This window comes from Balaenoptera physalus (assembly GCF_965194825.1).
Source record: "Balaenoptera physalus genome assembly, chromosome: X".
NCBI lineage: Eukaryota > Metazoa > Chordata > Mammalia > Artiodactyla > Balaenopteridae > Balaenoptera > Balaenoptera physalus.
Window position 1 is genome coordinate 83,221,754 of NC_138903.1, and position 12,933 is coordinate 83,234,686.

At 38.3% G+C, this 12,933-nt stretch overlaps 1 protein-coding gene across 4 annotated transcripts in view; it reads left to right on the plus strand.

Annotated features, from left to right (window-relative positions):
- Positions 1-12,933, plus strand: part of FAM133A (family with sequence similarity 133 member A) — an 89,773-nt gene that overhangs the window by 42,923 nt on the left and 33,917 nt on the right. The window lies entirely within an intron of this gene.

Below are 12,933 nucleotides of genomic sequence, written 5' to 3' on the forward strand. Positions count from 1 at the left end.
GGTGCTGGGAAAACTGGACAACTACATGTAAAAGAATGAAATTAGAACACTCCCTAACACCATACACCAAAATAAACTCAAAATGGATTAGAGACCTAAATGTAAGACCAGACACTTTAAAACTCTTAGAGGAGAACATAGGAAGAAGACTCTTTGACATAAATCACAGCAAGATATGTTTTGATCCACCTCCTAGAGAAATGGAAATAAAAACAAAAATAAACAAATGGGACTTAATGAAACTTCAAAGCTTTTGCACAGCAAAGCAAACCATAAACAAGACTAAAAGACAACCCCCAGAATGGGAGAAAATATTTGCAAATGAATCATCAGACAAAGCATTAATCTCCAAAATATATAAACAGCTCATGCAGCTCAATATTAAGAAAACAAACACCCCAATCCAAAAATGGGCAGAAGACCTAAATAGATATTTCTCCAAAGAAGACATACAGATGGCCAAGAAGCACATGGAAAGCTGCTCAACATCACTAATTATTAGAGAAATGCAAATCAAAACTACAATGAGGTATCTCTCACACCTGTTAGAATGGGCATCATCAGAAAATATACAAACAACACATTCTGGAGAGGATGTAGAGGAAAGGGAACCCTCTTGCACTTTTGGTGGAAATGTAAATTGATACAGCCACTCTGGAGAACAGTATGGAGGTTCCTTAAAGAACTAAAATTAGAATTACTGCATGACCCAGCAATCCCACTACTGGGCATATACCTAGAAAAAAACATAGTTCCAAAAGACACATGCACCCCAATGTTCATTGCAGCACTATTTACAATAGCCTGGTCATGGAAGCAACCTAAATGCCCATCTAGAGACGAATGGATAAAGAAGATGTGGTACATATATACAACGGAATATTACTCAGCCATAAAAACGAACGAAATTGGGTCATTTGTAGAGATGTGGATGCATCCAGAGACTGTCATACAGAGTGAAGTAAGTCAGAAAGAGAAAAACAAATATTGTATATTAACGCATATATGTGGAACCTAGAAAATGGTACAGATGAACCGCTTTGCAGAGCAGAAATTTAAACACAGAAGTGGAGAAAAAAACGTATGGACACCAAGGGGGGAAAGCGGCGGGGGTGGGGGTGGTGGTGTGATGAATTGGGCGATTGGGATTGACATGTATACACTGATGTGTATAAAATGGATGACTAATAAGAAAATAAATAAATAAATAAACATTAAAAAAAAAAGAAATGTATGCAGGAGAGATCCATTCCCACTAATTGAGAAATAACCATAACATGAACTCTATTGATGATGAGTCAGTCATGTCACCTAGATGCCACATTATAGTCAACACAGTGTTCTGCATTCCATCTCTAAATAATTTATATTTGTCATCCAAGTGCCAGGTACATAGTTCAAAATTAATATGTGATTGAATGTATTAAAATCATTTCATATACAGTAAGTCTCCTACATTCGAAAGAGCTCCGTTCTGAGAGTGTGTTCATTAAGTCCAGTGTGTTCGTACGTCCAACAAAGTTAGCCTAGGTACCCAATTAACACAATCGGCTATATAGTACTGTACTGTAATAAGTTTATAATACTTTTCACACAAATAATACATAAAAAAGCAAACACAAAAAATAAAGAAAACATTTTTAATCTTACAGTACAGTACCTTGAAAAGTATAGTAGTACCAGCTACATCACTGCTGCTTATACACTTGCTTCCAGACATCCTGGGCTTGAAATTAAGAATCTGTACTACTGTACTCTATACAGTAATGTACAGTAAAGTATGCAAAAGCACAACCACTTGGAGAGGGTGCACGCATGTGGCAATGTATGCCAGACACGTGAACACATTTTCACATCTTTGAAAGTTCACAACTTGAAGGTTCGTATGTAGGGGACTTACTGTATTTCCTAGCTGTCTGCTGAGAGGGTCTAGAAGCAGCAATACCCCAATATGATTCTAGGGCTAATGCAGAGGATATACAAGATGATGCTAGAGTGTCTTATAGAACCAGAAAGTAAGGAAGTACTTAAGAAACAAAATGATAAGGTTATGTCAAAAGGATACAGGAGCCAACTAAAAGAGCTCCTGAAGGCCAACTCTGGAACAATTTCAACAACAAAATAAGTAGTATTGAAATATTGCCCAAAGTATAAAATTAATACTCATGATCCATACTGATGCAAAGGACAAATCTCCCATACACAGGAATTTCAAATATTTTATGTAGATATTCCACCATCAAGAAGATAGAGCATAAATCTCCAAGTGTGGATTGCACATAGTGACATCCTTCCAAAGAATACAGAATGGAAATGGAGGGTACTCTTGCAGTGGATACAGCTGGCAAATACTAACTACCTCAGTCATGTGATCAGGGTTAACATCAATGATAAGTCACCTTAGTATGTACCTTGGATGTAATGTAATGAAAATGGTACTTTACTTGTGTTCTTCCTTCCAAGAACTTGTAGTCTAACTCTAACCATGAGAAAAACATGAGACAAACCCAAATTGAAGAGCATTCTAAGAAATCAATATCTGATCAGTACTCCTCAAAACCAAGGAGATTCTGAGAAACTGCCAGTCTAGAGGATCCTGGGAGACATGATGACTAAATGTAATGTGGTATCCTGGATGGATTCCTGGAATAGAAAAAGGACATTAGGTTAAAAACTAAGGAAATCTGAATAAAGAATGGACTTTAGTTAATATGAATGTGTCAGTATTGGCTCATTAGTTGTGGCAAATGTATGTGTTAATTTAAGACATTATCAATAAGAAAACTGAATGCAGAAAATACTCTACTATACTTGCAACTTTTCTGTAAATCTAAAGATATCCTAAAACAGAAAGTTTGTTTTTAAAAAAATTTCACTTCGTCATCATAAAAGCTAAACAATAACAATGATTTGTTTTTCTGAATATAAAATCCAAAATGTATTACTATATTAAGAGAAATAAGAGGGTGAAGTACTCATTTCTTTAAAATAAACACTTAGCTAAAATTTATACTTTGAGCTTCTACCCTCTCATAACTATTCTTTTCTGTTTTATCTCTTGCATCTGCAATATTTTATTGCTGCTATAAACTTTCTGGTATCATCCTTAAGATGCTAGAGACTGATCCCTTGTCATCTGACAATTCTGTAGATGGAAGAAGAGGCAGTATTTCAAATTCTACACCTTTTCCCTAGAATGAGAAATGCTCCATGACACAACTATGCCAGAGGGAATTCACCAGAGGTGAATGCTTTTAACATGGCACAGCTTTCTATCATGTTGATCCCAGCTTTCTATCATGTTGATCAAAATAAGAGGGATAATTTCTCCTTCAAAACAGTCATGTTAACAACTAGAATAGAATGTGTTATTGCTTGAGTTTTATTTAGAAGAAATGATATCATTTTATATACACTTGCTAGAGCTAGATATTTTCAGGAAATTGTCAAGTATCATTAAATGTCTTCATAAACCATCTTTGTCTCTTATTCAGCCTGTGAATTAGCTGATTCTGTGGCTGCCCTCTATATTATCAATCAATGTGAAATGGCAGAACATAGTGTGATAATTAAAGGTATTAGTAGTATATATGTACAGATTATTATTATATTATAATTTAGCAGACTCATTACTATCTTAAAGCCTTTAAGTAGCTTTATAAGAGGCATTTATTTCAGTAGCATGGTACTTAAAATTACATTAGCTAGTGGGAACAAAGAACATTAAGGTTTTTTTTTTTTAATAGGGGTCTCATCCAAATGTCCAGGCCTTTGCAGAAGAGTTGGATGTTTCAGATTAAGTCACAGAGCTATTGCCAGTTATTTGGAAAGAATTTTCAGCTGAAGTGCATATGTCTATGAGACAGTATGATGCCTACAGTTAGACATATCACTAAAAATTGAATGAAATGATTTGTAAAATAGAGTAGGTCCTTAAAAATAACTAGCCTTGGTGATAGTTACAATTGAAATTAGACTGTGAAACGTTAAAATATGCTTTTAATTAATTTAAATTCATATTGACTTTTACCTGAGCATGTTCAATGAAAAATGGTATAGATACAATCACTTTTAAGAATGAGAAGCTGATATGATGACCGGTTTACAACAGTGTAATAATGTGAATATTTGCATTGTATTTGGCTTTTCCTTTTCACCTCAGGGCCTTACCATCTGGTATTCCTTGTACTTGGAACATGCAATCAACTTTGGCTCTTTGATTACTCCTTTCCTGTTTAATCACTTCATCTGGCTAGCTCTGATTTAGCCATCAGGTCTCAGATTACATGTTAATTATATGTTAGTATCTCAGAGCTGACCTTCCATTCTAAATTAGATTACTCATTATACTTTTCATAGCATCCCGTGCTTTTCCTTCATCATTTTAATCACTATTATAATTATATACTCATTTGTTTGATATTTGTGTAATGACTTTTACCTTTACTAGACAATAATCTCCATGGCATATAACATAGTGTCTGGTGCATAATAGATGATCAAAAGGGAGCTGTAAGAATGAATGAAAAAATAACTGTTATAGCACTCAGATTACCAGCAGGGTTGTTACAATTTGTATCTAATCTTTATACAAAATTAGCATACTTCATAAAAATAAATAGAGATAAAAAGAATAAAGTTTCTCTTCTAAAATAGAAACAGAAGGTAAGCCACAGCACTTTTAAAACAAAGAGTATTTGAGCAAGAGACTTTGTTGGTGTTACTTTTTCTTTTTTCTCAGTGTGCTTTATCTTCTGCAAAAAGAGCACACAGATTCTGCAGTTCTGAAGGCCTCCGACACGCTTGTCTGGTGTCAGCATTCTCTCGCATTCCCCTCTGCAGTTATTCCAAATTTTAATCATTTGTCTAAAACTCCTGTGCTACCTCAACCTGCCTTAATCTTAGCAGATGACCTTGGCTCCGACCACTGAGTGAAAATGAAGGCTATTATGTGAGAACTATTTCAACTTTCTCCCTTTCACCACCACCCCCCCCACAACACACACACAAAACCCTACACCCATACCCTTTATTCTTTGCCTCTGCTCTTTCAAGAGAGATCTTCTACTTATGACTCTGATTCCTCTCTGTTTCTTCTATGGTTTTGCCACAAAGAATTATTCCCTCTCTTTCCTGTCTTCTTTTTCTTTTTTTTTTTTTTAACATCTTTATTGGAGTATAATTGCTTTACAATGGTGTGTTAGTTTCTGCTTTATAACAAAGTGAATCAGTTATGCATATACATATGTCCACATATCTCTTCCCTCTTGCATCTCCCTCCCTCCCACCCTCCCTATCCCACCCCTCTAGGTGGTCACAAAGCACCGAGCTGATCTCCCTGTGCTATGCAGCTGCTTCCCACTAGCTACCTATTTTACGTTTGGTAGTGTATATATGTCCATGCCACTCTCTCACTTCGTCCCATCTTACCCTTCCCCCTCCCCGTATCCTCAAGTCCATTCTGCAGTAGGTATGCATCTTTATTCCCGTCTTGCCCCTAGGTCCTTCTGACCATTTTTTTTTTTTACATTCCATATATATATGTGTTAGCATACTGTATTTGTTTTTCTCTTTCTGACTTACTTCACTCTGTATGACAGTCTCTAGGTCCATCCACCTCACTACAAATAACTCAGTTTCGTTCCTTTTTTATGGCTAACTAATATTCCATTCTATATATGTGGCACATCTTCTTTATCCATTCATCTGTTGATGGACACTTCGTTGCTTCCATGTCCTGGCTATTGTACATAGAGCTGCAGTAAACATTTTAGTACATGAGTCTTTTTGAATTATGGTTTTCTCAGGGTATATGCCCAGTAGTGGGATTGCTGGGTCATATGGTAGTTCTATTTTTAGTTTTTTAAGGAACCTCCATACTGTTCTCCATAGTGGCTGTATCAATTTACATTCCCACCAACAGTGCAAGAGGGTTCCCTTTTCTGCACACCCTCTCCAGCATTTATTGTTTCTAGATTTTTTGATGATGGCCATTCTCACTGGTGTGATGATATCTCATTGTAGTTTTCACTTGCATTTCTCTAATGGCTAATGATGTTGAGCATTCTTTCATGTGTTTGTTTGTTGGAAATCTGTATATCTTCTTTGGAGAAATGTCTATTTAGGTCTTCTGCCCATGTTTGCTTTGGGTTGCTTGTCGTTTTGATATTGAGCTGCATGAGTTGCTTGTATGTTTTGGAGATTAATCCTTTGTCAGTTGCTTTATTTGCAAATATTTTCTCCCATTCTGAGGGTTGTCTTTTGGTCTTATTTATGGTTTCCTTTGCTGTGCAAAAGCTTTTAGGTTTCATTAGGTCCCATTTGTTTATTTTTGTTTTTATTTCCATTTCTCTAGGAGCTGGGTCAAAAAGGATCTTGCTGTGATTTGTGTCATAGAGTGTTCTGCCTATGTTTTCCTCTAAGAGTGTGATAGTGTCTGGCCTTACATTTAGGTCTTTAATCCATTTTGAGGTTATTTTTGTGTATGGTGTCAGGGAGTGTTCTAATTTCATTCTTTTACATGTACCTGTCCAGTTTTCCCAGCTCCACTTATTGAAGAGGCTGTCCTTTCTCCACTGTATATTCTTGCCTCCTTCATCAAAGATAAGGTGACCGGCACATATATACAATGGAATATTACTCAGCCATAAAAAGAAATGAAATGGAGGTATTTGTAATGAGGTGGATGGAGTTAGAGTCTGTCATACAGAGTGAAGTAAGTCAGAAAGAGAAAAACAAATACAGTATGCTAACACATATATATGGAATCTAAGGGGAAAAAAAAGGTCATGAAGAACCTAGTGGCAAGACGGGAATAAAGACACAGACCTACTAGAGAATGGACTTGAGGGTATGGGGAGGGGGAGGGGTGAGATGTGACAGGGTGAGAGAGTGTCATGGAAATATATACACCATCAAATGTAAAATAGATAGCTAGTGGGAAGCAGCCACATAGCACAGGGAGATCAGCTCGGTGCTTTGTGACCACCTAGAGGGGTGGGATAGGGAGGGTGGGAGGGAGGGAGATGCAAGAGGGAAGAGATATGGGAACATATGTATATGTATAACTGATTCACTTTGTTATAAAGCAGAAACTAACACACCATTGTAAAGCAATTATACTTCAATAAAGATGTTTAAAAAAAAATAAAAAAAGATAAGGTGACCATAGGTGTGTGGGTTTATCTCTGGGCTTTCTATCCTGTTCCATTGATCTATATTTCTGTTTTTGTGTCACTACCATACTGTGTTGATTACTGTAGCTTTGTAGTGTAGTCTGAAGTCAGGGAGCCTGATTCCTCCAGCTCTGTTTTTCTTTCTCAAGATTGCTTTGGCTATTTGGGGTCTTTTGTGTTTCCATACAAATTGTGAAATATTTTGTTCTAGTTCTGTGAAAAATGCCAGTGGTAGTTTGATAGGGATTGCACTGAATCTGTAGATTGCTTTGGGTAGTAGAGTCATTTTCAAAATGCTGATTCTCCCAATCCAAGAACATGGTATATCTCTCCATCTATTTGTATCATCTTTAATTTCTTTCTTCAGTGTCTTATAATTTTCTGCATACAGGGCGTTTGGCTCCTAAGGAAGGTTTATTCCTAGATATTTTATTCTTTTTGTTGCAATGGTAAACGGGAGTGTTTTCTTAATTTCACTTTCAGATTTTTCATCATTAGTGTATAGGAATGCAAGAGATTTCTGTGCATTAATTTTGTAGCCTGCTACTTTACCAAATTCATTGATTAGCTCTAGTAGTTTTATGGTAGCATCTTTAGGATTGTCTATGTGTAGAATCATGTCATCTGCAAACAGTAACAGCTTTACTTCTTCTTTTCCAATTTGGATTCCTTTTATTTCTTCTTCTTCTCTGATTGCTGTGGCTAAAACTGCCAAAACTATTTTGAAAAATAGTGGTGAGAGTGGGCAACCTTGTCTTGTTCCTGATCTTAGTGGAAATGGTTTCAGTTTTTCACCATTGAGGACGATGTTGGCTGTGGGCTTGTCATATATGACCTTTTATGTTGAGGAAAGTTCCCTCTATGCCTACTTTCTGGAGGGTTTTTATCATAAATGGGTGTTGAGTTTTGTCGAAAGCTTTCTCTGCATCTATTGAGATGATCATATGGTTTTTCTCCTTCAATTTGTTAATGTGGTATATCACATTGATTGATTTGCGTATATTGAAGAATCCTTGCATTCCTGGGATAAACCCCACTTACTCATAGTGTATGAACCTTTTAATGTGCTGTTGGATACTGATTGCTAGTATTTTGTTAAGGATTTTTGCATCTATGTTCATCAGTGATATTGGCCTGCAGTTTTCTTTCTTTGTGACATCTTTGTCTGGTTTTGGTATCAGAGTGATGGTGGCCTTGTAGAATGAGTTTGGGAGTGTTCCTCCCTCTGCTATATTTTGGAAGAGTTTGAGAAGGATAGGTGTTAGCTCTTCTCTATGTTTGATAGAAGTCGCCTGTGAAGCCCTCTGGTCCTGAGCTTTTGTTTGTTGGAAGATTTTTAATCACAGTTTCAATTTCAGTGCTTGTGATTGGTCTGTTCATATTTTCTATTTCTTCCTGGTTCAGTCTCGGAAGGTCGTGCATTTCTAAGAATTTGTCCATTTCTTCCAGGTTGTCCATTTTATTGGCATAGAGTTGCTTATAGTAATTTCTCATGATCCTTTGTATTTCTGCAGTGTCAGTTGTTACTTTTCCTTTTTCATTTTTAGTTCTATTGATTTGAGTCTTCTCCCTTTTGTTCTTGATGAGTCTGTCTAATTTTTTGTCAATTTTGTTTATCTTCTCAAAGAACCAACTTTTAGTTTTATTGATTTTTGCTATTGTTTCCCTCATTTCTTTTTCATTTACTTCTGATCTGATCTTTATGATTTCTTTCCTTCTGCTAACTTTGGGGTTTTTTGTTCTTCTTTCTCTAATTGCTTTAGGTGTAAGGTTAGGTTGTTTATTTGAGATGTTTCTTGATTCTTAAGGTAGGATTTTATTGCTATAAACTTCCCTCTTAGAACTGCTTTTGCTGCATCCCATAGGTTTTGGGTCATTGTGTTTTCATTGTCATTTGTTTCTAGGTATTTTTTGATTTCCTCTTTGATTTCTGCAGTGATCTCTTGGTTATTAAGTAGTGTGTTGTTTAGCCTCCATGTGTTTGTATTTCTTACAGATTTTTTCATGTAATTGATATCTAGTCTCATAGCATTGTGGTCAGAAAAGATACTTGATACGATTTCAATTTTCTTAAATTTACCAAGGCTTGATTTGTGACCCAAGATATGATCTATCCTGGAGAATGGTCCATGAGCACTTGAGAAGAATGTGTATTCTGTTGTTTTTGGGTGGAATGTCCTATAAATATCAATTAAGTCCACCTTGTTTAATGTATCATTTAAAGATTGTGTTCCTTATTTATTTTCATTTTGGATGAGTTGTCCATTGGTGAAAGTAGGGTGTTAAAGTCCCGTACTATGATTGTGTTACTGTCAATTTCCCCTTTTATGGCTGTTAGCATTTGCCTTATGTATTGAAGTGCTCCTATGTTGGGTGCATAAATATTTACAATTGTTACATCTTCTTCTTGGATTGATCCCTTGATCTTTATGTAGTGTCCTTCTTTGTCTCTTGTAATAGTCTTTGTTTTAAAGTCTATTTTGTCTGATATGAGAATTGCTACTCCAGCTTTCTTTTGATTTCCATTTGCATGGAATATGTTTTTTTCCATCCCCTCACTTTCAGTCTGTATGTGTCCCTAGGTCTGAAGTGGGTCTGTTGTATACAGCATATATACGGGTCTTGTTTTTGTATCCATTCAGCCAATCTATGTCTTTTGGTTGGAGCATTTAATCCATTTACATTTAAGGTAATTATCGATATGTATGTTCCTATGAACATTTTCTTAATTGTTTTGGGTTTATTATTGTAGGTCTTTTCCTTCTCTTGTGTTTCCTGCCTAGAAAAGTTCCTTTAGCATTTGTTGTAAAGCTGGTTTGGTGGTGCTGAATTCTCTTAGCTTTTGCTTGTCTGTAAAGGTTTTAATTTCTCCGTCAAATCTGAATGAGATCCTTGCTGGGTAGAGTAATCTTGGTTGTACGTTGTTCTCCTTCATCACTTTAAGTATGTCCGGTCACTCCCTTCTGGCTTGCAGAGTTTCTGCTGAAAGATCAGCTCTTAACCTTATGGGGATTCCCTTATGTGTTATTTGTTGTTTTTCCCTTGCTCCTTTTAATATTTGTTCTTTGTATTTAATTTTTGATAGTTTGATTAATATGTGTCTTGGCGTGGCTCTCCTTGGATTTGGCCTGTATGGGACTCTCTACACTTCCTGGACTTGATTAACTATTTCCTTTCCCATATTAGGGAAGTTTTCAACTATAATCTCTTCAAATATTTTCTCAGCTCCTTTCTTTTTCTCTTCTTCTTCTGGGACCCCTATAACTCGAATGTTGGTGCATTTAATGTTGTCCCAGAGGTCTCTGAGACTGTCCTCAATTGTTTTCATTTCTTTTTCTTTATTCTGCTCTGCAGTAGTTATTTCCACTATTTTATCTTCCAGGTCACTTATCCCTTCTTCTGCCTCAGTTATTCTGCTATTGCTCCCTTCTAGAGAATTTTTAATTTAACTTATTGTGTTCTTCATCACTGTTTGTTTGCTCTTTTGTTCTTCTAGGTCCTTGTTAAACGTTTCTTGTATTCTCTCCATTCTACTTCCAAGATTTTGGATCATCTTTACTATCATTATTCTGAATTCTTTTTCAGGTACACTGCCTATTTCCTCTTCATTTGTTAGGTCTGGTGGGTTTTTGCCTTTCTACTTCATCTGCTGTGTGTTTCTCTGTCTTCTCATTTTGCTTAACTTACTGTGTTTGGGGGTCTCCTTTTTGCAGGCTGCATGTTCGTAGTTCCCGTTGTTTTTGGTATCTGTCCCCAGTGGCTAAGGTTGGTTCAGTGGGTTGTGTAGGCTTCCTGGTGGAGCGGACTAGTGCCTGTGTCTGGTGGATGAGGCTGGGTTTTGTCTTTCTGGTGGGCAGGTCCACGTCTGGTGGTGTGTTTTGGGGTGTCTGTGGCCTTATTATGATTTCAGGCAGCCTCTCTGCTAATGTATGGGTTTGTGTTCCTATCTTGGTAGTTGTTTGGCATATGGTGTCCAGCACTGTATCTTGCTGGTCGTTGAGTGGATCTGGGTCTTGCCCTTGAGATGGAGATCTCTGGGAGATTTTCGCCTTTTGATATTACGTGGAGCTGGGAGGTCTCCTGTGGACCAGTGTCCTGAACTTGGCTCTCCCACCTCAGTGGCACAGCCCTGATGCCTGGCTGGAACCCCAAGAGCCTGTCCTCCACATGGGTCAGAATAAAAGGGAGAAAAAAAAGAAAGAAAGAAAGAAGATAAAATAAAATAAAATAAAATAAAAAAGTTATTAAAATAAAAGATAAAACATAATTATTAAGAAAAAAATTTTTTAAGTAATAAGAAAAAAAAAGGACAGACAGAACCCTAGGACAAATGGTAAAAGCAAAGCTATACAGGCAAAATCACACACAGCAGCATACACATACACACTCACAAATAGAGAAAAAGGGGAAAAAAATATTTATATCATTGCTCCCAAAATCCACCTCCTCATTTTGGGATGATATGTTGTCTATTCAGGTATTTCACAGATGCAGGGTACATCAAGTTGATTGTGGACATTTAATCCACTGCTCCTGAGGCTGCTGGGAGAGATTTCCCTTTCTTTTCTTTGTTCGCCCAGCTCCCAGGGTTCACCTTTGGATGTGGCCCCGCCTCTGCGTGTAGGTCGCCTGAGGGCGTCTGTTCTTCACTCAGACAGGACGGGGTTAAAGGAGCAGCTGATTCGGGGGCTCTGGCTCACTCAGGCCGGGGGTGGGAGGGGTACGGATGCGGGGCGAGCCTGCGGTGGCAGAGGCCAGCATGACGTTGCAACAGCCTGAGGCGCAATGTGCATTCTCCCGGGGAAGTTGTCCCTGGATCACGGGACCATGGTAGTGGCGGGCTGCACAGGCTCCCGGGAGGGGAGGTGTAGAGAGTGACCTGTGCTCGCACACAGGCTTCTTGGTGGCTCAGCAGCAGCCTTAGCATCTCATGCCCGTCTCTGGTGTCCGCACTGATAGCCACGCCTCTCGCCCATCTCTGGAGCTCCTTTAAGCGGTGCTCTTAATCCCCCCTCCTCGCGCACCAGGAAACCAAGAGGCAAGAAAAAGTCTCTTGCTTCTTTGGCAGCTCCAGACTTTTTCCTGGACTCCCTCCCAGCTAGCTGTGGAGCACTAGCCCCCTTCAGGCTGTGTTCACGCCGCCAACCCCAGTCTTCTCCCTGGGATCTGACCTCCGAAGCCCAAGCCTCAGCTCCCAGCCCCCACCCACCCTGGTGGGTGAGCAGACAAGCCTCTCAGGCTGGTGAGTGCTGGTCGGCACTGATCCTCTGTGCGGGAATCTCTCTGCTTTGCCCTCTGCACCTCTGTTGCTGTCGTCTCTTCCATGGCTCCAAAGCTTCTCCCCCCACCCACCCCCGTCTCCACAAGTGAAGGGGCTTCCTAGTGTGTGGAAACCTTTCCTCCTACACAGCTTCCTCCCATTTGTGCAGGTCCCGTCCCTATTCTTTTGTCTCCGTTTTTTCTTTTTTCTTTTGCCCTACCCAGGTACATGGGGAGTTTCTTGCCTTTTGGGAGGTCTGAGGTCTTCTGCCAGCGTTCAGTAGGTGTTCTGTAGGAGTTGTTCCACATGTAGATATATTTCTGATGTATTTGTGGGGAGGAAGGTGATCTCCGTGTCTTACTCTTCTGCCATCTTGAAGCTCCTCCCTCTTTCCTGTCTTCTTAAAAGTATTTCTGTTTAACCTTGTCACCCTCTGAACATGTTCAGGTTTCTTCTTTGATAAAAACAAACAACAGTAAAAAATCATTTCCTTTAATT